Here is a 27,998-nt window from a genome sequence, read left to right as displayed (position 1 = left end):
AGTTCAGTAGCTGCCAGCTTCCACAGCCCTTGTGGGAGGATGGCTCTCGGGGGCTGCTAACACCCCGAACTTCTAGCCTCGCTGTATGAGGGCAGGTTGGGTGGGGCCCCATCACAGGTGCCTGCCACTGGAAGCAGGGTCCACACCCACAGATGCCACATGTGGTATCCATCGTGTGGCCAGCACAGCACATTGGCCCCCCCGTCTCCTGGTGACAGGCACTAAGGTTCTCCCCGTCATTTTGCCTTTGTAGACACTGCCACTGTGCGTGTTCTCAGACGGGTCCCTGCAGACATGTGCCGGGCCCTGGAGTGGCTCTCCAGCTCCCCGGTGGGGTGTGGGCGACCCCCAGCATGGGATATCATCGGCAGATCCCCTGCAAGGTCATCGGCAGTTCATGAATATTCCTACTGATTCACGTCCTCACCGGGGTTTCCTACTCAGTCTCTCCAAGTGTTGCCAGCCGGTAAGTGAGACTCTCATTTGCATTTCCGTCATCTTTAGTGAGGACATGCTTGTTGTCTACTGAATGCTTTAAAAAAAAAAAAAAGTCTGGTATTGAGTGCTTAGTTCCTTAAGCCCATGTGTGTGGCATGGGAAGGGGGGGTTATGTGTGTGGATGTGTATGGATTCTTTGTTCACCTTGAGGACTTCCTCAAGCAAAATTCTTTAAGCCACCTAGGGAAAATACTTGTGACAGAGATCGAAATAATGACTTGAACCACTAGAACACTAAAGGTATAAACAATAACATCCTGATAAAAATAGAGTCTTGTTCCCCAATACCACATCACAGTCCCTCCACTTCGGTCTCTCCCTTGTAGTACTGCCTGTGTTTGTATTCGTTAAAGCAGGCAAGTACCCGGGAAGGCTAAACCCTACCAGTTCTGCGTGGTTTCATGAGATTCTGAATAGCTCCCTTATATTCTGACCACAACCCAAGCTTCTCTGGTTCTGTTTAGCTAGCATTCCCTTTTTTAGGGATGTGCCTATCGACATATCAGGAAGAGCATCACCACCTGCCAAAAAAATCCTTTCTTAGTTTCTTAATTAGATTCAAGAGCAAGATAAGAGAAGCAGCTGAGCAGGAGGGAATCCCTGTCAGGTCACTCTTCATCTGTCATCTCAGCCCTGGGACAGACTTCAAGTCAAGGGCGTGGACGGCTCAGGAGCAGCCTAGACCACAGTGCAAATGGCTGGGGACCACTGGTACAAGGGGGCTGGTGCGGGAAAGGGACAAGCAGCAGATCCGGGTCATCCAAACCCTGCACACTGAAGATTTGCCCTTGACCGGCTCCTGCAAGGTCACTGCTAAAGCTCTTAGAACGTCCTGCCTGATAAGAGTGTCTTTGTTTCCAGCCCGGCCGGGGCGGTTGGGGGGCGGGGAGGGAGGGGGGGACCTTCCAGATAGGCTGCACTCACAACATGATCTGCGGGCCACACAGTATCAGCTTGGTCTCTGGACAGGCTGCAGACCACGTTCAGCCACGTGGGTGGCCAGCCATGCCTTGGTGAGGGCCCGCCAGCGAGAGCTCTGGAGGCGTGCTGTCAGACGTCGGTGCTGTCCGCGTGGTTTCACTGCCAGGGGACGACGGGAAGCTCTGCCGCACGCCCCGGCCCTTTGCGGATCTCAGCCGGCGCCTTCCCCTGCAGCAAACCCTGCGCGTGACTGCAGCTCTTCTCTGGCCCCTGAGCCTCCTCGTGAGCCGCTGGACGCGAGGCCCCCGCTCTGCAGCACTGCACAGGGCACACCTAGAATGCTGGAGCGCGGGACCTCTGCCCCAGCCCTCTGGGCACCAGCGTCCGACTCGGTCCAGGCTGCCAGGCTGGCCGCGGAAACCACAGACATTTATTTCTCGCTGTTCTGGAGGCCAGCAGTCTGAGAGTGCGATCCCTGTGGAGTTGGGTTCCTGATGAGGGTCCTCTTCCTGGTTTGCAGATGGGTGCCTTCCCGCTGTATCCTCTGTGCGGCGGAGAGAGATGGAGGAAACAGGCCACCTCCTGTTCGTCTCAGGGCTCTAATCCCCTCAGGAGGGCCCACCTTCCTGACCTAGTCACCTCCCAAAGGGCCCTCCTAAAACCCTCACATTCAGGATTTCACCATAGGAATCTGGAGGAGACACAAGGAGTCCATAGCGATCACCAGTCCTCTCACCCTCGCCCTGAAATGCTAGGGCCTTAACCCCACGGAGCCAGCCAGAATTTCCTCAATTTTAACAAAGAGATCCTGGAGAGAACAGTTACTACAAACAGACTGCCCTCTTGCTTCCGTCAGCTAAATTCAATACTCCTGGTTCTCATCTGGAAGACTTGTTTTAGAACTGACCCAGCCATGCAGACGCAGACGGCATCCTTTAGAGACACATACTGTCAATTCCTTTTCTTGCTGAACCTATTTAAATCCTCCAGTTAATAACGTCTTTTCAGGTAACATGTTTGTATCCTGTGACCCTTACCCACAAGGCCATATCTTGAAAAATTTCAACCAGCAAATAAGCATAAAAAGCATTGATTATTCGTCCTGTTCTCCAAGACTCAGGTTAGAAAGTTTGTTTGATTGCAAAGAAAATTGCATGGGAAGTAGAATATATTTTTAAGTGAGAGAAACAGATCACAGCATTACATAGTAGTGCAATCCTGCTGTTGTAAACACCGCACACACATTTGCATGGAAATAAACAGAGAAGAGAAAACCTTCAGACACTAACAGTGGGCTCCGGCGGTGGGGACAGAATTCTGGCAACTTTCCTTCTTTATCTCTCTGTTGAGTTTATTTACTGTCTGACTTTTCTGCCACAAACACGGACTCATCGGGCGCCTGGATGGCTCAGTTGGTTAAGCGACTGCCTTCGGCTCAGGTCATGACCCCAGGGTCCTGGGATCGAGTCCCACATCGGGCTCCCGGCTCAGCGGGGAGCCTGCTTCTCCCTCTGATCCTCTCCTCTCTCATGCTGTTGCTCGCTCGCTTTCTAATAAATAAATAAATAAAATCTTTAAAAAAAAAAAAAAACACGGACTCATCAAGAAAGTAAGGAGGAAATAGTGATAAACAAGTGCGTTATCTCGATGGTCCTGGTTTGTTTTCCTAGCTGGCCTTCTCTGCAATGGAAGTAGATCGCAGCACTCATGATGGTGACTTTCATGCCGGTGAGGGCCCGCTGTGCTGTGTCGTGAGAGCGTGGGGCTGACTCCAGAGTGGCTGAGAGACAGCGCTCCTGCAGGCAGGGCATGGTCTCTGCCTCCCCAGGACCCGGACCAGCCTCTGTGTGTGGAATTGACTGGGATTCCCCCCATGTCCTTTACTAAACCTTTACCAAACTAGAATGGGGGATGGAGGGAGCAGAGGAAGAAGAAGGGGAGAGGAATTACCTTTTGTTCTATTTGGGAACCTCAAGGGATGGAGTGAGACTCACCCACACTGGGGAGGGCCGTCTGCTTTCCCGAGTTCACGGGCTCGAATGCTCATCTCATCCAGAAACACCCTCATGGACACACCGAGGAACAATTTTCAATCTGGGCGCCCCATGGCCAGTCACGTTGACGTAAAATTAACCACCGTGGTATTTCGGTAGATACAGATATAAATATTCAAAGCTCCTTCTCTGTTTGATATCTTCTTAACCAAGCCTATAAACAGAATGTGCATGAAACACAGAGACTTTTTGTTACCCCCGTTCACACACACACTATGCTTCGCACCCCCACCCCCGAGCTTCGCCCCGTGTTCTAGATGACCATAAAAGAAAGAAGTAGAAATACAGCCACTCTCCCTTGGGCCGGTCGCTCAGCCAGCTTCAGTTGTCCTGTGACTGATCTCTCTGGACGTGGCAGAGAGTGTGGTCCAAGGGCTACACACCACTGTATTCAGATACCCCCATTTCCATGTCTGGACACCTCACGGGTGGGAGGAAACTCACAGAGAAAAATAGGTACCAAAGACGTAGTAATAACAGATCTAAACTTTGTCTCCTATACTTTAAATGTTACTCCAAATCAACAGCGTTGTGTACTCCACTCTGTACTCTCTTTACTGATTTTTACTCCAAATAACAGATTTTCTGATAGCCAGGATGCATCGTAGAGAAAAAAAAAAATATTCAAACACATTCACTTTTACTGCCCCAAAAAACACCTTGGTCATAGCAACTGCCTTCCTATTTATAAAATATATGTGATTTTTATTACACCCAAGGTGAAATTTATATATATATATATATATATATTTATGTATATATATATATATAGTGTGTGTGTGTGTGCGCGCGCGCACGTGCACGCACGAAAGTCACCAAAAAAGAACCACTGGTAACCTCTTTAGTGGCAAACGGGAATAAAATGGGGCAGAGACAAACCAATTTGTCCACAGGACGACCCCTCTTCGGTGACCCAGCCGCTGATGATTCGCAGAGAGGCTCCAAGGCTGTAGCCAAAACAAGGTGGGATGCAAACTTTCCCGAAAACCGGCATCCAAGAACAGGACGTTTCACACAGGAGCATCCGTAACCCTGGCCAAGTGACTCTTGTCTCTTCCAGCTCCTGTCCAGATGTGCTGGGCTGCCGGGACAGAGTGCCCGCCCTGGGGCACTGCCCATGCACATCCAGCTGTGCTAATCCCAGCACGCCCTTCCATGGGGTTCCAGCAAGCCACCCCAAAATGTAGAGGCAGGAAGCGACCATTTTATTATGCTCCCAGGTTCCGTGGGTCAGGAATCTAGACACAGGTCTCCTGGGACAGCTTGTCTCCTGTCTCTGCTCCTCCACCTGGCCTGAGGCCTGAGCTGGGCAAACGTGAAAGCTGGGTGTTCAGTGGCCTTGGAGCATTTTTTGAAACAGAGCTGGTGCAGCTGAGGAGCTGAATTTTAAGCTTTATTAATTTTAGGTGTTAAGTTTAAATGGCCACGTGTGGCTGATGGCTACCACATGGACAGCACAGATAGCTTCACTCCTGTGTCTGGCAGCTGGTGCTGGCCATCTGCTAGCACCCCTGCTAGGCTGGTGGCTGGGATGCCTACCTGGGACCTCTCCGTGCTGTGTCTCAGCAGGGCCTAGTTGGGCTTCCTTGTCCCATGGCAGCTGGTTCCAGGAATGAGCCCCCCAGAGAACCAGGGGAGGCAAGCTCACTTGGGAAAAAGCTCCTCCACATATGTTCTAGACTGTGCACGCCCAACCCACTAGGCTGGCACTGCCGTCATCAGTTATGTCCAGTGGGTGCAGAGTCCACGGGAAATTGGAATCGATCAGAACACAGATTTGAGGCCAAGTTCTGGTGGCCCAGTCCTCGCTAGGTGGACCTAAACAAGTTAGTAAACTCTTCTGTGCCTCAGTGTCCTCAGTGGTGGCTGCCCTTAGCTTAAAAGAGTTGTCAAAGATCCAAGATCACTCCATTCTTTTGCTTGTTCATCTCTAAGAAGTGAGTTTTTTGATCTCATGCTTGTTGCCTAATGGTCACAAGGTGGCTGCTACAGCTCCGGTCATCATGACCTCAGAAGCAGGAAACCGTGAGGGCAGTGGCAAGAGGTCATTTCCTGTAATGGTTCTCTCTGATTATCACCATGGGAAAGACTTTTGTTGAAGCCTATTGGCGTGTTCCCTTAGGATTATGATATATGACAATCCCTTGTGGAAAAAAAAAAAATACTGGAAAGCCACAACTGGCCATTTTCCATTCTTGAAAGTGGAAGGTAAACTAAAGAGAAGGCAGCTGGAAATGGTTGCTGTCTGGCAGACAACATCTCTTTTTAATTTGGGCCCATCCTAGGGCTTCACCTCCTCCTAATCCTAGAAAAGTAGGTTGTTCTCATAGCCTGAACCACCTAAAATCAAATTTAGTAAACAAGTTCATATTGAGCATCTATTAAATGCCAAGCCATATACAAGACAGAGAAGGTTTTTAAGGTTCCTCGTGGGACTTACATTTTAGGGAGGATACATAGGCAAGAAACACACAGACATTAAGGAAATGTGATCGTTTTAAATTGTGATATACGCCTTCCAGGAAATAAAAGGGCATGATGGGGTGGCGATGCCAGAAACATGAATAATTCAGGCCAAAATATAAAAATAATATTTGTGAAAAACGATACTGAACACCAAGCCTATTTTTCGAAACTCCAGCTGCCTTCTAATTGAAAGTGACGGAGTCACTCTGCCTCCCTCCCGAGACGGCTCTCCGCTGCTCCCAGAAATCGTCCTCCTGCTGAAACAAAGTTTGCTTGGCCCTTTGTGCTCCGCCTGTGAGCACCCCACGCGGTACCATCTGAGAATGAGTTTCATTCTCATTATTCATTTAAGAACATTTGTTTCCTCTCCTCTCGGAGGCCCTGCTTACTGTGCAGCTTTCTTTCTGATGCTTTCCTTTCAATTCTGCTTATTGATCCTATGAAGAATTCTGGTCCTTCTTTGGGGAGTTGGATTACATTCAACAGTTTAAGAAGAGCCGGGAATGTAAATACAACTGTAGGAAGAAAAAGAACACGCGGCGGAAACAGAGGCTTCCTGCAAGAGCATCTGTCTGCCTTGATGTTATCGCCAGGACGGGATGTGCTCGCTCCCGAGGATTGTGTGGCCACGGCAGGTGACTTTCACAGAGCCCACGACAGAATGAACGATAGAGTCTTAGAGCTGTAAGTGACCTTATAAAGCACCTCATGCCGCCTTCCAGGGGCTGCAGAAATCCTGCTACGAGGTTCCTGATCAGTGTACGCATCGGTTTCCACTGGACCAGGTCCAGCACAGGGAGGTCCCTGTTGAGGAGGGTCAACATGGGCAACCCTAGTGGGCGTCCGCTTTCTTCCAAACGTCACCCGCCGGTCAGGATCCCACTTCCTTCCCTCCCATTCCAGCAGGCTTCCCCACCCTCGTGTGCCCGAGCACTCCGTGTGCTCCCGGCTCAGGGAATACAGCTCCGTCCTTCCGTGGCTCAGCAGCAAGGATTCAGTAGCAGCCTCGAGGCCCCTTCAGACTGGCCCCTTCTTCATCACTTCCACCGCTGGACCCAGCCCGAGTCCCCTTTCTGCTGGTTTAGGCTCGTCTTCCAGCCTCCACACTGACCACATCCTCCGAGGTCCCAGCTCAGCATGCAGGTCAGTGTTTCACAAGGAGCCCCTTGACCCAGGCGGCCGCATCCCTCCTCCTCCCTCTGTCCCCACTTACTCCGCAGCTGTGGGTCAGGCCCACTGTGTCTCAGGGCCTTTGCTCTAGCTGTCCCTCTTGGCGTGCTCATCCTACATCACCCATGTGGCACCCTTGTTCACCTCTTGGAGGCCCATTCCAATGTCACGTCATGAATAAGGTCCTTCCTGACCCTTTCATTTAAAATTGCAACCTCATCCCACCCCCACAGGCCCTATCCCACTTCCCTATGATCTAGCATGCTGCTCAGTGAATTGTTTTACTTTCTTTTGTGTACCCCCCCACCCCCAGAGTGCCAGTTACCTGATGGTGGGTATCATGTCCATTTGGTTCTTGCTGTATCCTGGCATCCAGAGCAGAGCTGAGCATACAGTAGGTGTTTCCTGGACATTTGTTGAATAAACCCTCCTCTACCAAATTACTTCCTGCGGGCACTTTAGCCTTTACTAAACAAATATCTCGAGTTCCTTCATCCCTTTCCCATATGACGTGCTTTCCAGACCCCCCCGCCCCCCGCACATACATCACCATTCTCTTTAATTTGTCAGTGTCTCTTTGAAATGTGAAGGAGAAATGGAACTCCACTCCAGATGCATTCCGGAAAACAGACATTTTACTGGTGGTATCAGTTCCTGTGATTAGGGACCGATTTATGCATTTACAGCAATGAGTATTGCTGCTTGAGCGTTACATAGCACTTTGCCTCAGATTAAGCTTGTGGTTAACAGAAACTCACGGATCTTCTCCACAAAAAGTGTTGCCAAGTGGCATCTGTCTCTCCTAACCTGCATAGCTGCCTACTTTAAAGTTCCTGAAAGGGATCAACATCAGACATGGGCCTTCGCTAGCTTACCATGAGAGCCTGCATCTCCCTCCAAGCGCCAGGTGAGCAGAGGGCTCAGGGCTCAGCCCCGCGCTCCCCTCTCTCTCAGTCAGAGGTATTAGGAATACGGTCACGGATACGAAGTTGTCGGTGTGGCTCCTGACACATGCCCTGGGACCCGCTGACCTGTAAATACCAGTCTCCCCCCTTCCCTGCAGCAGCAAGCCAGTGATAGAGTCCCGTTTCTAAGAACGATAACGAGTACACAAATGAGGTTTTCGTCCAGTGCTTGGATCATTCAAGAGATCGATACTCACCCCCGGTCACACGCTGGTCATTGTGTCTGTAGGCGCCGCAGGCTCTGGTGAGGGCAACGCAAAACCACCAGGTTCCCTCCCTCTGAGCCCCCAGACAGCTCCACCCCATGGACCGAGAATCCTGATCTAAATTCATGATCAAGGGGGGTTGTTCCGCGCCATACTTCAGACTTGAGTGCAGACGTGAGTGCATATCAACTATATTGGTCGGAAGTTTCTTATTTCCATACCAGCGACAGTTCCGGAAGATTTATGGACCTGGAACTTACTGAACAGGGGAAATAGAATCAGTCCCACGTAGCCTACAGCCGGGCCAGGACTCTCGCGCTGCCGTCAACGACATAGGGCTCACCTGGGCACAACCTGTTCCATCCTAGCTCCTCAGCTTCCTCCCCCCGCCACTGGATGTTCTTGCAGCCCCGCCTCCCGCGGCGCGCTCTCCAGGGTGAGACCGGGGGCAGGGCGCCGAGCTCCACGCACTTGGGCCCGCTGCGTCTTGGCACAGACAACTGCTGGGCGGAACGCTGTGCTCCCCTCGAGAAGAGGCTTCACAAGATCAGCGTCAGCGGTGGGCATCTGGCCCCCGTGGCTGTGGGTCCCTCCTGGCAGCCAGCGCCTGTGGCCGCCAGCACACACCCATCTCGTGCCGAAACAGGAGGGCCCTGTCCCCTCACCCCAGGAGGACCGATGCAGCAGTGGGGCTGGCCAGGTGCCTATAACGCACGTATGACACACATGTGACGCACTCAGAGCAGAGGGCAGGCGCTGGGTCTGCAGGAGGGGACGTACTCCACACAAGGCCATCTGCAGGCACGGGTGGAGCTCTCTGGCCCCGGTGAGGACGTGCCCCCGACCCGAGTCCGTGTTCATGAGGCAGAGCCGGGGTGGGAATGCCACCCACAGGGACTGCCCTTCCCGACGGAAACATCCAGAAGACACTATTCTCTTCAAGACTGTGGAGAAACAGGATATTTTCTAAAGTGCCTCCTGATAATAAAACACTTCTTGTTGCATCAGTGTAGTTGAAGTTCATCTCCCAAGGAGGTTAAATTAAGAGTGGAGAAACCAAAGATGCTTAGATTTCAGGTAGGCTGTGCTCACAAGCGCATTCTTATCATTTCTAATTTTCAAAAAAGAAAATTGTTTTTTACCCCGCTAGCGTGTGTAGTGAGGACACAGAAACTCCTCTCAATGTTCACCATCAGTGATAAGCTAGAAGAAGCCAGCCCCCATGGGCTAAAGCTCTGGGAAGTAAGAATAAGACTCAGTTTAAACGTTTCCAGTTAATGAGCTTTTTTCAAAACTGGGATGTTCGCTTTACCATCATGTAGGAAACATAGATTCCCGTCACATGATGAGGGGTGACTGAAGGGGTGGCTGGAGGAAGTACGCACCTGCTCACATTCCTGAGTCTGGATTAGGGCCCATAGCATTGGTAATGTGCCCCTTACTTCCAGACACACAAATCCTGTTTGTGGCTGGAAGTCGGCTCTGCCTTCCCAGGCGTCCATAACATTTACAGATGTCCTGTAGCGTTTCTCCCACGTCCCCTCGTATACTAGTTATTTGCAGGCATGCCTTATCTTCCCTGGGAACATACTGAGCCCTTGAAGACAGAGAATGTCTTCCATCTGTGTTCAACCTCCACAGTGCGGCATTCATAATCAGGCCCTGCAAGTATTTCCTAAAGAAATAAGTAGGATTCCTACTAATTGGAACTCAGTCGCGAATATCAAAACCGATGGGTCACTTGGGAAGGGCACTGCTGGTTCTGTCATGAGCCCTAATGGGAAGAGGCTGGACCCACAATGAGTACCATGGGGTGAAGACCATCACAGAGTCCATGGAGAGAGACATGTGTAGCCATGTAGCCCCATATTGACTCAGAAGTCAGTGTGGGGGTTCGGGCACCTGGTGGCTCAGTTGGTTGGGTATCTGACTCTTGATTTCAGAGCAGGTCTTGATCTCAGGGTCATGAGTTCAAACCCCGCACTGGGCTCCATGCTGAGCACGGAGCCTACTTTAAAAAAAAAAAAAGTGTAGCATTCTCAAATCCCATTTTCTAAATTGTTCCCTATGACCCTTTCTCTACTAGGACAGGGGCGTTTCTTGGTGGATAAACAGTGAGTAAACATGAACAATTTTTTTTTGAGATTTATTTATTTATTTGTCAGAGAAAGAGCACAGACCAGGAGAGTGGCAGGCAGAGGGAAAAGCAGACTCCCCTCAGAGCAGGGAGCCTGATGCGGGACTTGATCCCAGGACGCTGGTATCATGACTTGAGCCGAAGGCAGACACTTCAATGACTGAGCCACCCAGGTGCCGCAACATGAGCAGTTCTTAAGCAAAATGTGATGTCAGTTTTTCCGGTAGGTTCCAGATTACTCCATATCCAGTAAGGAAACCAAAAATTCCCAGGCTATATTTTTATACTTCTCCTTTTTAAACGAGTCTACACATTTTATAAAAAAATCAAAGGCAAAGTTAAATTCTTCCTAACTGTGAGCACCCATTAAATAGTTTGGGCTAATCAGGAATACTTTGAAATGCTAAAGGAGTCTGCCCATCTGTGCCAAGACCCCGGACAGAATATACATCAAGGAAATACCCTTTCCAAGGGCAAAACTGTCCAGAGCAAGGTGACCGCCCTTTCTTTGAAAGAAGCCCTGCATCCGAAGGCAGCTGCCTGGGACTCTGGAAAGCAGCCGCACTGAAACTATTTTTGGAAAACCTAAAATCACAGAACCTCAAACTTCCAGAGGAAGACCATGAGTTACCTAAAACAGATGTTTCAGGGAAAGGAGTAGAAACGTCCTGCCCTCACTTTCTGACAAGCCATCATGGCTCAAAGCGTGTCGCAGGAATGCACCCCGGGATACCCGTCCTTGGGGGTCCCGTGGGGCCTCGCCCCCCTCCTACAAGTCACAGAAGACCCACCAGCAGAATGTGGTTGCCAAGACTGACCGCTGTCTCCACCTGAGCCTGAGACCTAGTGAACACGGAAGGTCGTGTGAAGGTCAAGTTCCAGCTCCGACAGAGCACACAACTGTGGAAGAATGCCACCAGGTGGACTGGTTACAAAGAAAGCTGGTTTCTAAAGGGGAGGGGGGGTGGGTTAGCCCGGTGATGGGTATTAAAAGGGCACGTATCGAATGGAGCACTGGGTGTTATATGCAAACAATGAATCATGGAACACTGCATCAAAAACTAATGATGTAATGTATGGGGATTAACATAACATAATAAAAAGAAAGCTGGTTTCGGATGCAATGAAAAGTTTCCTTTTGAGATATTCAGTGAAGAAAGCAGTTTTATTAACTTGATACACATTTTAAAAATCAACTATTTGAAAATAGAGGTCCCACTGAACTTGATTTAATGAGCAGATAAAAATTATTTGGAATTTGTTTTTTTATTTCTATTGAAATCCATACTTAAAAGAGTGTGTGTGTGTATTTTTCTCAAGTTTACTAATTTTTTTTTTTTTTGTAGTGTGATTCTCACCCTTCATTTGCTTGATAGTTAAGTGTTCACGGCATGATTCGTACACTAACCTTTGTGATAACTCTGAGTGGCACAAAGAGAGGTTTCTGTCTCTCGAAGTCCAGCTTGTATTCAGACAGCCAGGTGCCGGCCGGCACCTCCAGAACACTGGGCAGTGGGGTTTGGTGAGAACACGGTAGGCTTGGCCCACCTGCGGTCTCTATCCAACTCCCCGCCCTGCTGTGTAGCCAAAGACGGCCACAGCCTCTACAGGTGTTCAGGTCGGGTTTGGCCAACAGGCCCCATCACTCCGTGGGGGTGGGTAGTACTGAAGCCGTCCCCTCGTCAGTGAAGAAACTGAGGCACGAAGACTTTGAGTGACTTCCGAAGGTCAGCCAGCCACGAACGGCGGAGCAGGGGTTGGGTCTGCCTGTGGAGCCCCGCTTCTGACACAGCGTTAGACTGGCCCTGGCTACTGTATATATTGTGTGTTTATCGATCGCTTCGCCACCTCCAGCATGATGTCATTAATTCATATGAAATTCTCTTCCAAGTGCTATGTTTTATTCCTGACGCCTCCAAAGCTTTCCATTACCGAACTTATTAACAACAAAGCAGCAGTTTGCGGTCGGTCGAGCAAATCGCCCAAAACAGTTGATGGTTTATTTTCACCGACCCCAGGCTCAGAAGACACGATCATTGTAATTATTTTCATATTTATTCCCATCCTACAATGTCTCTACAAGAGTTTTACGTAACTAACAGCACTATAACCTCATAAATTAATGAAGATGTTACGAATGGGTGATGTTAAATCTTTAAATGTAAACCGTGAGGCCTGGACATGCTCTTGTAGGAGTTATTAATTTACTTCTTTCTCTTCCCAACACGGGAATAAGAAAAATAATTCACCCACAGGAAAAGCCAAAGGTGGGCTTCTCAGGCTTCCAAGCCACGCACCCCAAGTTCTGGAAGGTGCTGACAACTCCTTCCCATGAATATTTCCTCACTGCTGCTCTGTGCTCTTTTTGCTTTAGCAATTTGAGGAATTCCAGAAAATTACTGAATACAACCTATATGCTCAGGGAACTTAATGACCACTGAAGAAATATATTCTGGATGAATCCATCACCTAAGAAATGTCACTGCAGCCACATTTGCTTCTGTCTTTAAGTTTCCAGAACACATCCGGTGGCAATCTGCCACAGGACCTTTGCAGCTGCTTCTCCCCCTGCTCAGAACCATCTTTCCTCTACAAGATGAGCTCCTTCTCCCCCAGGTCTTGGCTTGAGAAACCCACCCTCAGCTCTTACATAAGGCGTTTTCCATCTGCTGGTCTGTTTCACTGCCTTTTCTCCTTCGTAGTCGTTCACAGTCTGTAATTACACGATTTATTCATGGTTTACAACGGCTTTCTCTGTGTGCTTCTCTACGCTGCAAGCCTGGAGGGGATCACACCTGCTTCTGCCGCAACACTGTTTCCCTGGCAGCTTGCAGGGTGGCATCTTGGAAACACTGTGGAGGGAGACTTGGGAGAGGTTAGCGAAGGCACCCATGTTGGCAGATTGGGCCTCCAAGAAGGTCCCCAGAGGCCACCAATGGAGGTGATATGTGCAAGAGGTGAGGGGCTCTGGAGTAGAGAGCAACTTTCACAAGGCAGGAATGTGGCTTCCTCTCTCTTCCCTCTGTCATGATACCTTCTTGGATTCTTTTCTCCTTTGTCCCCCTCGGTCAGAACCTCCCATCTGGGGAATGCCGTTGGGGTGCATTTGCCAACTTCTCCACCTCTTGCAAGCACCCATGTGTCCCCATCCAGTCTGCCCATTTGTTCTGAATTCCCTGCGTTCGATCTGAGCTAAGACACAAAAGTTAGAAGAAAAAAAAAACAGTTAATGGATCAGGGAATATATTTACTCTTGTGCTCTCCTAGAGATGGGCTGAAAGGTCATTTCAAATAATTATCACCTGATAATTGAGCAGATGGCAATCACCAAATCAGGCAGTTCCCCGCCAGTCGGCATCTCTGTAGCTAATTCACCTTCATGCCTGGGCAATTTGTTCTAACTAGATTATATTTCATGATAGTAACTTGTATTCTGCGCTTCTCGGGGCACCCCAGAAACAGACTTTCCAAAGGGTTTGGTGTCCCACAGAAAGCTCTTCCTACAGAAGCTAGGAGAACGGGCATGGGCCCAGAGACCTGACATGGGCTGCTTGAGGCATCATAATGATAGCCAATCACGCCTCTTTCCAAGGCTGCCTCCGTGTCTGTGCTGGAGCCGTGCCTCCCCCAGGACTGCCCTCCTCAGTGGTGTCACCCGGTGTCCCCTGACACCTCCTGCTGTACAAAGGATGAGCGCTCAGACCATCTCACCCCACGTTCTAGTGAATCGAATCCAAAGAGAAAAGCAACCTGATTATGGCCACAATGCTTCTTAATTTATCATCCTGGCAACCCACTGTTCCCCTTACCCTTTTCTGCCTTTCAGTTTGGTCCTTTTTATAAGAATTCTGAGGGAGTTTCCTACCTGTGCAAATTCACCTCTTCCCGGGAAGCCAGTCACCCTCCCTGGCAGGTGCTCCCTCTATGAATGGGTCGTTACTTTTAGGCAGGGATGTAAATAGTCCATTTACTTGGAGGAAATTAGAGGCGAGGATCGAGGCAACAACGTATAATCACTTAATTTGGAGCAGATCCAGGACTGAATATAAGCACCTTTGATTTAAAGGGGAAAAAAGCAATTAAAGGCAGTTGGCAGAAAGTTCTTTCAAGTCAATGAAGTCATTCAATCAGTCCATAAAAAATGACTAGCTTTTGAAAGCGTAATTTGGTCCCAAGTGAGAAGAGAAAAAGAAAAAAGGACTGGCACCCACAAGAAGGAAAACCCAGCACCAAACATTAGTGGATGATCTCATTGGTTTTCTGGTTCCATCTTGTTTTCCTGTCATCCTGCTTCTCCAACACACTCCCAAGTCTGCCGTTCATCCGGCTCAGCCAGTATCTCGGCCCCTCTGAGCATCCAACGAGGCCCCCCTTCGCGGTGGGGCGGGCGGGGCGAAGACTGCGGTGCTGGGCTCTCGCTCTCCCTGTCTGCCCGCCCGCAGCTCCAGCTCAGCCCGGACACGCTGCCCGCACTGACCCCCGGGCTAGTGACGTCAGGAGCAAGGGAGGGGGCTCTCTGTCATTCCAGGGCACGGAGACCGTCGCAGACCCTGTTCTGAAGTGTGGTTAGCTGCCTGCAAGAGGGAGCATGGGCAGAACACCCGTGCAGTATAAACATCACAACGTTGCTTGGGGTGAAGAAGTCCTAGGAAAAGTCCGCAGTTTCGTTCTGGCACAACGGCCGCATCCTTCCTCTGTCTCATCCCAAACTGCTTTGAATCCCTCACTTGTGCTCACAGCCCAAGCTCAGCTGCTAGGTGCTGCACTTCCCTGAGTGCCCCCCAAGCCCCACCTTCAGGGGACTGTCCTCCTGCTCGAAGTTGAGCCCTGGTTACAGCTGAGTTACAACCACAGCGTGTCATGCTGCCCTTAGAGGCCCATGTGCCTTCTCTGAAACCCTTGGGCCAGATGTGTTTCGGAATTCAGAACTTTGCAGCTTTCAAAAGATAATGCACTGCGTATGTTCTGTATTACATCAAAAACCCCCAAGGCTCCGGGGCAGCACCCTGTAATCAAATCCATTAATATTTCCGCAGGAAAACACATGAATATTCAGGCTAAGTGGGGAAAATAATGATTATAAATAGTCTCTCGTCGGTTCAGGGCAGGTTTTGCAACCGAAAGAGTTCCAAAAACTTTCAGTGTGCAGAACTTTTGAATTTCCGAGTTACGTGTGAAGGTAGTGGACCTGTATTTACGTATCTTTCTACCCTACCAGACTGAACACCAGGAAGGAGACGCCGGCTCCCTAGCGGTCCATAGAATCTGAAGCCTTGGTACCATGTGTGACTAAACCAATGATACATAAAGTGAAAGGAAGTGTTGAGGAATCGAAATAGGTGCCCCATCCCTTCTCCAGAGTGCTGCCCCACCTCGGGCAACAGGCTGACCTGACCGATCATCCGAGGCTGCGTCAACTTCCGTAAAGGGCCAGATAGTAGTCGTCCGCTTTTAGAGCCAGACACTCTCATTGGCAATATTTAACTCCACCCTCATAGTGCAAAAGCAGCCTTAGATGACGTGTACATAAATGGGTGTGTCCGTATTCCAAGAAAACTTTATTTATAATGACAAGCTGAGGACCACAGTTGGCCTGCAGGCCACATTTGCTGACTCCTGAACAAATCCACAAATGTCTTAATGATCAAGACTTACTCAGCAGATAGGGCTTCTGTCCTGTGATGAGCTCCCTTCTCCGGGCTAGAGATTCAGCAGTGACTAAAACACGAGTTTTCGCCCTTGTTAAGATTATAGTCTAGCTGAGTCCAGGAGTTAGATTAAATTCTTCAGATCATCTCAGCTCTGTGCTCTACTTCACCTTTATAAAAGTGGACCTTGGTCAAGGATCTGAATAGACACCTCAGCAAAATAGTTACAGATGGCAAATAAGCATATAAAAGATGCTCCACACTGGGTGTCATCAGGGAAATGCAAGTTAAAACAACAGTGCGATTCCATTGCACGTCTAATAGAACGGCCCAGATCCAGAACATGGGCAACTCCAAATGCTGTCAAGGATGTGGAGCAAGAGGAACTCTCATGCACAGCTGGTGGGCCTGCAAAATGGTGCAGCTGCTGTGGAAAACAGTCTGGCAGTTTCTTACAAAACCACACACGCCCTCACCAGAGGATCCAGCAATGGTGCTCCTTGGCAATTTACCCAAAGGAATCGGACATTTATGTCCCTATGAAAGCCTGCTCAGAGATGTTTATGGCAGCTTTATTCATAATTGTCCAAACTTGGAAGCAGCCAAGATGTCCTTCAGTAGGTGATGGATAAACTGTGGTCCATCCAGACAGTGGAATATTCTTCAACACAAAAGAGAAATGAGCTATCAAGCCATGAAAAGAGATGGAGGAAACCTCGATGCATGTTTTTAAGTAAAAGAAGCCAGTCTGAGAAGCCTTCATCCTGTATGATTCCAACCCTGTGACATTCTGGAAAAGGCAGAACTATGGAGACAGTAGAAAGATCAGTGGTTTCTTGGGTGGGGGATGCGGGAGAGATAAATAAGCAGAGCACAGAGGATTTCTAGGGCAGTGAAAATGCTCTGTGTTATATTACAGTGATGGATACACATCATTGTTCATTCGTCCAAGCCCATAGAACGTACACCACCCAGGGTGAACCATAAGGCAGACCATGGGCAATGATGATGCGTCAGTGCAGATCCATCCTCGGTAAAAGATGTGCCATCCTGGTGAGTGATGTTGAGAATGGGGAGGCTGTGTTGGGGGGTGGGGCAGGGAGCATATGAGAAACCTCTGCATCTCCCTCTCAGTTTCGCTGTGAACCTAAAACTGCTCTAAAGAAAGTTGTCTTCAAAAAAAATTGCCCATAGAGTCGATCCTCCTTAGCCACAGATTCCAAATTTCCAACTTTGCCTATGCCCTAAAACCTACGTGTAACATCAGAATAAACTCCTGCAGAGCTTTGGGTGTGCAGGACACGTGCAGAGCCGTGAAAGATGGGATTCACACAATGCACATGCTCTTGGCTGTGGCCCAGCCAGCCAACCCTCGCTCTATCTCTAGCTCGGTTCCCGCAGTACAAACAAGCGTCCTTCCTGCATCTAGTGGGTGTCATGGTTTTTGCATTTTTGAGCTCTTTTCTGTTTATAATGTCCCCAAAGCACAGGGCTAACATGCGTTCCTATGTGCCTAGAGGCTGTTCGCAGAGAAGACACCCAAGTTAGTTAAGCTTCATTCAGGCATGAGTTATAGTACTTCTGGCTGCGGGTTTGCTGTTAATGAATCAACAATATATATTAATAAGGTGTCTTTAAACAGAAATAACACATAAAACAAGGTGATGTATTGATCGGCTGATGAAAATGCCGTGACCAGAACATGGCAGCGACGCAGGCCAAATTCCCTCAGGGAGCAGGGCTTCGGCGTTCACTAACTCAGAGTTCATGGTGACTTAATAAAGCATGGACCCCGGAAGAACCCAGATCAACTGTATTTGTTAATAGCATCCTTTCATTGTTTAAATCTCGCCCTCATCCATAATTATAATTCTTCATTTATAACATGACCATTGTAACAGTCTCGCCAGAAATTTGTCTGTAATGGTTAGTTTGGGGTGGTTTTTTTTTTTTCCTCCCCAAAGAATCAACTTCTGGCTCTTTTTATACTTCCAAACAGATTTCTTCTCTAATTCACAAGTTACTTAGCCATGTGTTACTAAATTCCCAACCAGTGCGCATTTTTTTTTATTTTTTTATTTTTTAAGATTTATTTATTTATTTGAGAGAGAGAGAATGAGAGAGAGCACATGAGAGGGGGGAGGGTCAGAGGGAGAAGCAGACTCCCTTGCCGAGCAGGGAGCCCGATGCGGGACTCGACCCCGGGACTCCAGGATCATGACCTGAGCCGAAGGCAGCCCCCAGTGTGCGTTTTTTAATTTGTCTTTTTGTGTTAGCTTTTGACTTAATAGCGATGTGGTCGGAGGACGTGGGCTGTGTGAAAGCCATCCATCCTGTAGGCCTGGTGGAGGCTACCGTGCGGCCTCCCACCTCTGCTGGCCGCCCGTGGGCACGAGAGGCAGCTCTCCTACGGCTCTGCCACTGAAGGTGGAATTCCACGCGGGTCCGCTAGGCCAGTGCTGAGATCTGTGCAGCTCTCCCACGTCCTTGCTTATTTTTGTCTCATTAACCTCCAGTCATTGGAATCATTGTAAAAGGGGACTTGTCCATTTCCCCTGCCGCTCTGTCCATTCTTAGCCTCCTCCGTGGGGGGCTGCTCTGTTAGGTGCTCCACGTTTCGAGTGGCCATATCTTCTTGCTGAATGGAACCTGTGGCCATTATGCAGAGACCGGTTCTGTGCCTTATCACGCATTTTGCCTTCAACTCTACCCTGTCTGCTGTTTACCTGAGCATGGCGGTCTTTGGGGGAGTATATTACCGATGAGTCTTTTCCTCCATCCTTTTATTTTCAACCTCTGTGGGCCTTATGCCTTAGATGTGCCTCTTAAAGACAGGAGACAGAGTGGGAAACCTGAGAGCAACCTCCCCCGCCCCCAGAGCGAGCTCTAAAGCCCCCAGCTGCTACGGACACCTCCTGGATCGGAGGAGGGGGTCCATGTCCTGCGATTCCCCAGACGGAATCACAGGCGCCACGGGGAAGAGCAGGTTTGACTTAGTCCATTGGAAGGGCCGGAGGAAGCCACTTGTCACACCCTCCATCTGCCTTTACCTCTTCTTTTCCTATATTCTGTCTCTCTTTGTGTTGCCTTCGCTTTCCACAGGGTCAGACATGGGACTCGGGGACCAGAGGCTGAAGGGGACCTAGGAAGAAAGGATAATCCAGAAACGCAGTGGAAAGCCCTCCCCATCGGGGCAGAAAAGTGCTTCCTTCCCAGACTTGTTGATCCTACAAGGCTCTGTGAAATCCAGTGTGCACGTAAATCACTTCACGAGTTCCTTATTTGCCTGTGATACCCTCCCATTCCAAACCTGAAGAAACGAGATCAGAATGACACCACTTGCGTACCCACAGAAACAAGGCAGGGACGAAAGTGGTGAAGCAAGCAGCCTTAACCATGAGGGAACTGTGGAAATTGTGTGAGTCTACAGGCTGCTCGTTTTCAGCCCTGTGAATTTCCCAGCTGTTAGAGGAGGTCAGTGCTGGTTTGCTGAAAACGCGGGTTGGTGGGCTGGTAGGAGGCGCCTGAGGTGTGCAGACCAAGTTTGAGCCGAAGTCTTACGAGAGACACAGTTGCGCCTCTGCCCCTCCCCCTGCATATGTATGTCTGTCCCTCCTGGGGGGCCAGAGCTTACAACAGGGAAGGGAAGGACTGACGGACGTTAGCTGAAAGGACCAAAACTCAGAGTTTTTGATGGAGGACATCAGTCTTTTAGAACCAACTTACAAACTTGAACAGCCTTGGACATGAAGAGAGACTCAGATCCATTATGCATTTGAATTGTGACATAACCATCTAATCACAAGAATGCACATTGTTTAGAGAAGACATTTGCAACTGGGCCTTTGGGAGTCAGTGTACCCAAATATATCCAGGACTTGATTCAAAAAAGCTTACATTTGACCTAAAAATTCCACACGTGGCCATTTATCTTCAGGTCATAAGGGGACCATTGGACATACACAGATGTATGAGGATGTTAACAGCATTGCTCTTTATAACCAGAAAATCAGAAAATAATCTAAATTGATAGAAAACTGATGAAGCAAATCATGGCATATCCTTGCAAAGGAATACTTTGCAGGCACTAAAATTATGCCACAGATCAGTAGTTACCAGCAAAGTTGGCCATGGTACATTAAGTGAAAAAAGCAATATGATACCTTAAAAAAAAAAAAAAGGAAATGCACGTACAAAATTACCTAGTATGTGCGTTGAAAAAAAATGCAAAATTATTCATCAAAATGTTAACGGTTATTTGAATGTTAGGATTACTGGCAATCTGTATTTTCTTTGTGCCTTTTTATATTTCGTAAGTTATTTAAAATAAACACAAATCATTATAATGGTTTATAAAAAGAAGGTTCCTAAAGAGCCCATTGTGAAAGCTCTTGCAGCATTTTAAATGAATAATTGATCTATTTAGCGTCTCAGGTTTACTCTAAGTTACAAGTTCCCGAAGAGCGGGGAGCATTTTCGCTCCCGTTCCTCCCCCTGGCTCCACGCAGCCCTGCGCATGAGCAGAGCTCCCTGACAGCCGTCGACTGACTGGGTATTTAGGTGTCAAGTACTGAGAAGGTATTAGTGAAAATCGCTAAGGACTAAATTGCGTAGCTGAGCCTTTGCACTATAACTTCTATAATTGAAAACTAAAACCTCTGAGTCATTTCATTTTATTACAAATGAACCCACCTCACAACTCCCCTTCAGTTTTGAAATCTCGCCAAAGTGTTGGTTATGGTCCCATCACTTGGCTAATGTGAAAGTTTTAAAAGCTATTTAATGACATCATTATCCTGCAAATCATAATGAAGGAGGCAAAAACGAGTCTGGTGTTTGAAAAATCCATGCATGGACCTGTGGTTTCTGATAGGGGAGCAGGGCCCATCTAAGAAAATTTGAGGTGATGGAATTTTGTTACTTTGCATCTCAACCTCTCCATTGGTGCCTTTGTACCAGTCAGATGTTGCTGTGTAACAAACGGGCACAAAAATCTCAGTGGCAAAGAAAAATGGTGTATGTTTCTTGATCTACGCTGGGCTCATCGAGGGGTCTCTGAGTCTGGCTGGCCTCTCTCCCGTCCACCTCTAGAATCCAGACTCTAGTGTGCACCATGTGTATTTGCTTGGGGTCCAGATGAAAGGGCAGGCGCAATTTAGGGGAAGCTCTTCTTCTGTCAAAGTAGAAGTCAAGGCCAAGAGTGTATGCGCATTCATACCAGCACACTTCAGGTTCCTGCACATGTCATGCCTGCTAACGCCCCTTTGGCCAGAGAAACGCCCCAGCAGCAGTGGGGCCGGGAAGCCCACAGAAGGGAGCATTCGCGGAAAGTGAGGCATCGTGACCAGTGATTGGGCCTGCCATACCCTCCATGAGCACAGGTGTTCACCCCCACTTCCTCTCTGCCGATCAGCCAGTGTTTCCGCGCATCCCTGTGTAGCCATCCGTTCCGCCTGAAGGAGAAGACAGCCCTGCCTGCATGGTACATTGGGTGTCCTTTTTGGGTAAATAAAACACGGATTTGATGTTTTGTTGACCACGCCCTGTTCTGTTCCGAGGTTCTTTGGAGAGGATGGGCCCTCACCCGGTCGGGACGAGCTTTCATCCCTTAGTCCCAGCGGCCGGGAGAGGGACAGAACACTGGTCGGAGGCACAAAGGGACTTGCCTGCCCAGAGTACAGCCAGGGTGCTACGGGCTGAGGAAGGACAGAGCCTGTCATCCCTCCGTTTGAGAAGACGCGTGGCGATGGCCGGTGGCTGGCAGCCGGCAGGGGCACGGCCGTCGAGCTGGCACCTGGCTCCAGCTGAGGAGCAGCGTTCCTGTTTCCCTCAGACTGCTGAAGTCCAACAGCACTTACACTGATGATGTAAGTGCTTACTTTAAATCTCTGGGGAAAGCAAGTGCAATTTTACTTCCTAACGTTGTAAATGAGGCCGGGTTCTCGGGAACCGCAGTGAAGCGCATTAGGATGTGTATAAACGTGAACAAAGCCGGGGACATTGAAAGGAAAGATGTCGTGGGTAAAAGGGTCCGTCTGCTGACGCACAAACTGCAGAGAGGCTTTCAGCTTTTTCCTCCCAAATCTAGACACCAACTGGCAATTTGCGCATCTATTGTGTTCTAAACGAGGCTGACTAAACTCAGCTCCCCTCCGAGGCTTAGCCGGCTGAGATGGAAGAGCAGAAAGTCTGAGCCATCACATGAGGCAGTGAACGGTAAGGCTTGGAGCTAAGCATCCCAAATGGCTCGGGCAGGGCTTCTCGAAGCACGGTCCTCAGAGTGGCAGGGGCAGCGTGGCCCGGGCACTTGTCAGGGGTGCACGTGCTCGGGCCCCATGCCAGGTCTCCGGGAAGCAGACGCTCAGGCTGGGGCCCAGCTGCCTGGGTTCTTAACTCTCCCCTGGGCCCCAGAGGCTCTAGCTGGGGGATCAGCGGTGCAGTGGGCCTCTCTCCCCTGGGCCGCTTGAAGGAGTTGGGGCAGTCTGCAGAGGAGAGAAGGAAGGGCAGCCCCACGGTGGTCGTGGGGATGGGCACAGAGCAGAGGCCAGTGGGCCCCACCCTGCAGCACTCATTTCCTACGGCCGCTGTAACAAAGACCACAGACTGTGTCGCTTAACCCACATGCATGTCCTGTCTCGGTCTGGAGGCTGGGCATCCAAGGGCAGGGTGTGGCAGGGTGGGTCCTCTGCAGCTGTGAGGGAGGGTCTCTTCTGTCCTGTCTCCCGGCTTTGGGTGTTTGCCCTGAGTCTTGGGTTTTCTTTGGCTTGTGGAGGCGTCACCCCCATCCCTGCTTTCTATCCCTGTGCCTAAATATCTCCTTTCTATGAGGACACCATTCGTACTCAAGACCTCGTCTTGACTAATTATATCTGCAAAAACCCTATTTCCAAATAAGGTCACATTCACAGTTACTGGGGGTTAGAGCTTCAACTTCGCTTTGGAGGACACAATTCAATCACAGTTTTTGTTTTGTTTTTTTTTAATAAATTATTTGAGAGAGCGAGAAAGAGAGAGAGAGTACATGAGAGCGGGGAGGGGCAGAGGGAGAAGCAGACTCCCTGCCGAGCAGGGGGCCCGATGCGGGACTCGATCCCGGGACTCCAGGATCATGACCTGAGCCGAAGGCAGTCGCCTAACCAACTGAGCCACCCAGGCGCCCCTCAATCACAGTTTAATGCTGACAATTGTGAGTCATACAGGCATGGGCCCCTGTGACCCAACAGGAGCCAGTCAGGTACAAGACACTGCTAAGATTCTGGGTTGGAACTTGGAGGACATAACATCCGACGTGGCGCAGCCATCTGGGGCTTGTCAGGGAAGGATGGGAGTCCATGAACACGTGGAGGGAGCCAACCCCCTCCTGGGGGTAAGTGGAACCAGGAGAATGTAGTGAAACACTGGGTGTAGTATAGTCACTATAGTAACATCACTTAAATGCTTAAAGCCAGGCCTATTCCCAGATGTTCCAAATACATGAACCAGTGTCTCCTTTTCATCAAAATCATTTTGGATTGTGGTTTCCTGTCCCTTGAAATCTAAAGAATGTGACGATATGTATGGTCCCGTGTCTCTAAATTCAAAGCTAGTTCTTAGCCTGGTGTGGCACGTGGAGAAAAACAGAACGGCTGAGTACAGGTGTGGGCTGCTCTTGCCTCAAGAGGGGCGTGCAAGGGCTCCCACTGCCCCAGGGTCTGCTGCAGAGAGAGATCTCAACCCCAGGACTCATGGCCGGCACACCCAGGTCTCCAGGCTGTCCACGGGGAGGCCCCAGGCCCCTGCTGCTCAGAATGCGGTGCACGGCCCAGCAGCACCTGGCCCCCTGGGAACTGGTCAGAAACGCAGGTTCTCAGGGCCCACCCCAGACGTTCCGAACCAGACTCCGCATTTTAAACAGAATCACCATCGATTTATGTGCTCATTAGGCTCAAGACGCAAAGTTCCAACCTCATTAGTGAGCAAAGTTTTGGTGCATTAAATCCCAGCTATTTAACGATCAAATTGGATTTCTGCTCTTTCTATCTGATTTAAAGCTATTCCTCCAAGGATTGAGATGACCAAACAACCAAGTCATCCTATGAATATTGTATTATATTGTTATATTCTATTATATCATTATATTATAAACATAACACATCAGTATTAATTTATATTAGCAGCATAGTATATAAATTCCACTTTGAAGTACATGAGACATTTGACAGTATGTTTCATGTTCAATTTATATCTTTATTGAATGGCATAATATAATACTGCAGACCATGAAGACAAAGTTTGTGCCTCAAGTGGTAACTACGCTAACCGACATCTTCAACATCATGAGCAAAAGCTGCTGAGTCATGGCTCAGCTCTCGGCTCCATGCGCTTCCACACCCTGGGCGTCCAGAGTCGCCGAGCAGATGCTGGGTCAGCACCAGAACCACATTCCCCAGAAACCTGAGCAGCCGAAAGCCCCACTGCAAACGTCTGGCAGTTTGTCTGCTACAGAAAGCAAATTGTCTCTTGCTTCCTGAGTTTCACAGAGATGTTTTTCTGGCCATGCACTGGGTTGAAGACCTGCTCAGAAAGGCTTTTGGGAGTTGGTTTCCGCCGCTGGTCATCGTTCTTGGAACAACCACCCGGTGAGGACTCGGGGCTGCTGCGTCTCAGCGGGGATCGGCGGCAGTGAGGAAGAATAGCTAGAGGCCACAGACAACAAAGAAACCAAAATTAAGCTAATCCTCACACGTGCAAGGCTTTGCAGATAAATAAAAATTAATTTTGGCCTTTTCAGATCTTTGACTCTTTGTATCTTTATTTCGATCAGAACAGATTCCGCCAAAACATAAAACGAAGACGGCCAGAGCTTAAACAAAATGTACAGAGCAGAGCCTGTTCACACGCAGAGCAGGAGTGTGTGCCCATGAGGAAAAGCACCAAGCAGAAGTGCAAGGTTTAGAGTCTGGACAGGGGAGTGCTAATTGATAATGGACAACTTCTGTTGTGGGTAGAACAGAATGAGCCCATAGGTATGCGCACCATTGGTTAAAACTAGCCCTGTTGCTCCCTGGTCTGGAAAACGCTGTCAGTTTGGTCCGGGCGGGGGCTGGGGTCTGTCCAAATCCATGACCTTCCCTCGGCGGCCACAGGCTGGAGCCAGTCATGCGGCATCTCCCGGACACGTGCCGCTCTAAGTGGGGGATTTTTTTATATACAGTGTACATTCACTCAGTCAATATCTATTGATCCTCTGATATCGACTGCTTCTTTTTGATTGTTGCTCAAATGGCACCACATTAGAGGGAAATGTGCCCCCTGCCCTCCTCCACTCCCCACCCTCCGGCTCTGTTCTACTTCTCCTGGCGCCCGCCACCCTATGCTGCTGCCGTGCTGGGTGCTGCCGACTCGACCCCCCCCCCCCCCCGGCAGAAGCTCCAGGGAAAGGGGCTTTGTTTTGCCCCCAGCTGCGTTTTCACATCTAGGACAGCGCCCGGCTGAGAGTAGGTGCTCCGAAAATATTTCTGAGTGAAAAGCAGTGCATCAGGTGCTAGACCTCCTAGAGCTTTTTAAATAAAAACAGTATTATAAAACATAAGCCAGATGCTCTGTATTTTAGTAAAATATATTTTAAACCCTAGACTAAAAAGCACAAGGGAGAAAAAAAAGAACATTTCTATCCTGCTTTGGAAGGCAATTTATCAGCATCTATAAACATTTTAAATTCTCATCCCCTCCCAGGCCAGAGCTCTGTCTCTCTAGATCTGCACCTCCTCTCGTGCACAGGGAGGCATGCCCTTGGGTGTCCACATGGCTTTGTTTGTGAAAAATTGAAGACAAGTCTCAGGCCCCATCCACCTCGTGCTTGCCGTGGGTCTGGTCGGAGAACACAGCAAATGCCCAGTGAATGCAGACCTTACCATCCACTGCAAGAATCTGGTCCCTCCCCTGTCACGGCCTTTTGTCACGGTCCCTCCGGGAGGGATCAAGCCAGTTCAGTCAGCAATCACGCTCTGTTTCCACGGTTCCTGACCCCAAGTTGGGGTGTCCTTGGTCTGCCCTGGTCTGAGAGTCTGAGCCGCCCTCGCTGGTGGAGCAGGCCTGGCTGTTCTCGGCCCGCACCACCCACGCCCAGGCTGCACCGCCTAGCAGACACTGTCGGGTGTCGGCTTAGCTGGGCCCGGGTGTTCAGGGGAAATTTTGTGAATGAAGGACCCCAGCAGAGCCAGCAACTTATGCTTGGCTTCAGGCAACGGAGTGGGAGATAGAGCTTCCCCCACAGATAGCCTCCACTTTCTCATACAAAGCGGAGATACCTCTGGGGCCAGGCTGTCTGCAGCTTCAGTGCTCCGTGTCCACAGAACCAGGAAGGCTTGAGGGCCCTTCCACTGGCCATCATAGAGTTCCACTGACCCACTCCCCAAAAACGGGAATATCAGCCAGAGAATCCCAGGCACCTAGGGGTCAGGCATTCAGTTTCCACAAGAGCTCAGGGGCACGTGAATAGCTGCTTTTCAAAAGTCACATTACCTAGTAGCTGTGTCGAAACTGCAAGTCCAAAACCCCACAGGGTACCTGGGCGGGTACTCTCCTGGGGGAGGCTGCCTCCCTTTGGAGCCCAGAGGCTGCAGTTAGCAAGATCTTCATGCTTGTTCTGTCCCCAGCAGCTGAAGATTTCACTGAGGTGCCAGGCATTCCCGCAAGACTCTGACCCATCACTGGCAGCGAATGGCAGGGGGTTAACGCACGGCAGTTCTGTGCAAACAGCTCTCCTGCATTATGGAAGGCAGTCTGCTTACTCAGAGTTCACCACTTGCAATGTAATCTCACCCAAAAGCAGCCTCCGGGGTGATCCATAAAATAAACCATCACAGTATCTTTGCCCCGCCCCCACCACGCCCAGGGCCCCTCCCCCACGGGACCAGGTAGGGCGGTGACCCGGGAACCCACATCCAACAGAGAAAGAGAAGTGGAGATCTTCTCCTCACAGCATATTCAGCATGTCCCAGTCCTGTAGGCTCTGGGACAGGAAGACCTCGCCCCAACCCAGAATCCTGAAAGCGGCTGAGGGGCAGAGGGCAGGGTGGACAGAGTGTCTCTGGCGTCCAGGCTTGAGCAGCATGACAACCACTGGTGGCTCAACCAGCCAATCTTCCAACGCCGACAGTCCCCCCAACGCCCTCTGTCAGCTCTGGGACACACACCCCTTTCCCCTCTACCTGGAGGAGAGGGGAAAACCTAAAAGCACCATCGCGGCTACTTGTCTCAACCGCCAAACCATCCTATTAACGGGCAACAAAATGAAGGGGACACCATTTCACCCAGCCGACCATACAGGTTGGTCAGTGTGCCAAGTACCGATGCTCATGAACTTCGCTCGGGGCCCTCATCCGCCTCGTCCAGAAGCCATGTCTGTATCCCAGCCTCATTGCCAGAAGTGTGAAGTCAGACTCTGGGAAGGGCCTGGGATTTTACCCTACATGCATATGCTAACTGCTTAATTTGCCGCAATTTTATATACACATCCTGACAGAAGGACACCGGACCCCTGGGGCAGAGACAGGGAGGGTTTATTACTCACAGCAAACAGATAAACAGAGCAAGCATCTCGTCCCTTTCCCCACACCCTGTTCCCCGCAGGGCCAGGCACGGAGGGCCAGATGTTACCTGTATGCACAGTGGGGTGCACCGCGGGACCCTAAAATTAAAAGACTCTGACCTTTTATGTGGCGGCTGGCATAGCTGCTTGTCCTCGCCTCTGAAGAGAAAGATTATTCATTACCCTGGAATGTAAGCATATATTTCAAGAAGACGAAGGAGATTGTATCTTTCCTATCCAGAGACCTCACCAGGGAGGTATTTCTCTAAATTTCTCTGGTGGCATATTCTCCTTAGCTTCCAGCACAGGCTTGCTATTCGAGCCTGTTCTTTGTTCAGAAGGCCTACACCATGCAGGAACA

At 49.7% G+C, this 27,998-nt stretch overlaps 2 long non-coding RNA genes across 2 annotated transcripts; one reads left to right on the top strand and one right to left on the bottom strand.

Annotated features, from left to right (window-relative positions):
- The first annotated feature begins 5 nt into the window (after positions 1-5).
- On the top strand, positions 6-25,054 carry LOC123844909 (uncharacterized). The gene is made up of 3 exons (XR_008506163.2): positions 6-466; positions 16,985-17,118; positions 19,168-25,054. It is a non-coding gene; the product is annotated as an uncharacterized LOC123844909 (long non-coding RNA).
- LOC135364601 (uncharacterized) lies at positions 24,609-27,998 on the bottom strand. Its single transcript, XR_010412052.1, has 3 exons — positions 27,758-27,998; positions 26,569-26,810; positions 24,609-24,740 (listed from the first exon to the last, which is right to left on the bottom strand). It is a non-coding gene; the product is annotated as an uncharacterized LOC135364601 (long non-coding RNA).

This window comes from Mirounga angustirostris, unplaced genomic scaffold (assembly GCF_029215605.1).
Source record: "Mirounga angustirostris isolate CCGP_5_RB_7025 unplaced genomic scaffold, mMirAng1.0.hap1 SCAF_5, whole genome shotgun sequence".
Lineage (NCBI taxonomy): Eukaryota > Metazoa > Chordata > Mammalia > Carnivora > Phocidae > Mirounga > Mirounga angustirostris.
Note: the sequence above shows the minus strand (reverse complement) of the source record. Positions and strands in the feature narration are given on the sequence as shown.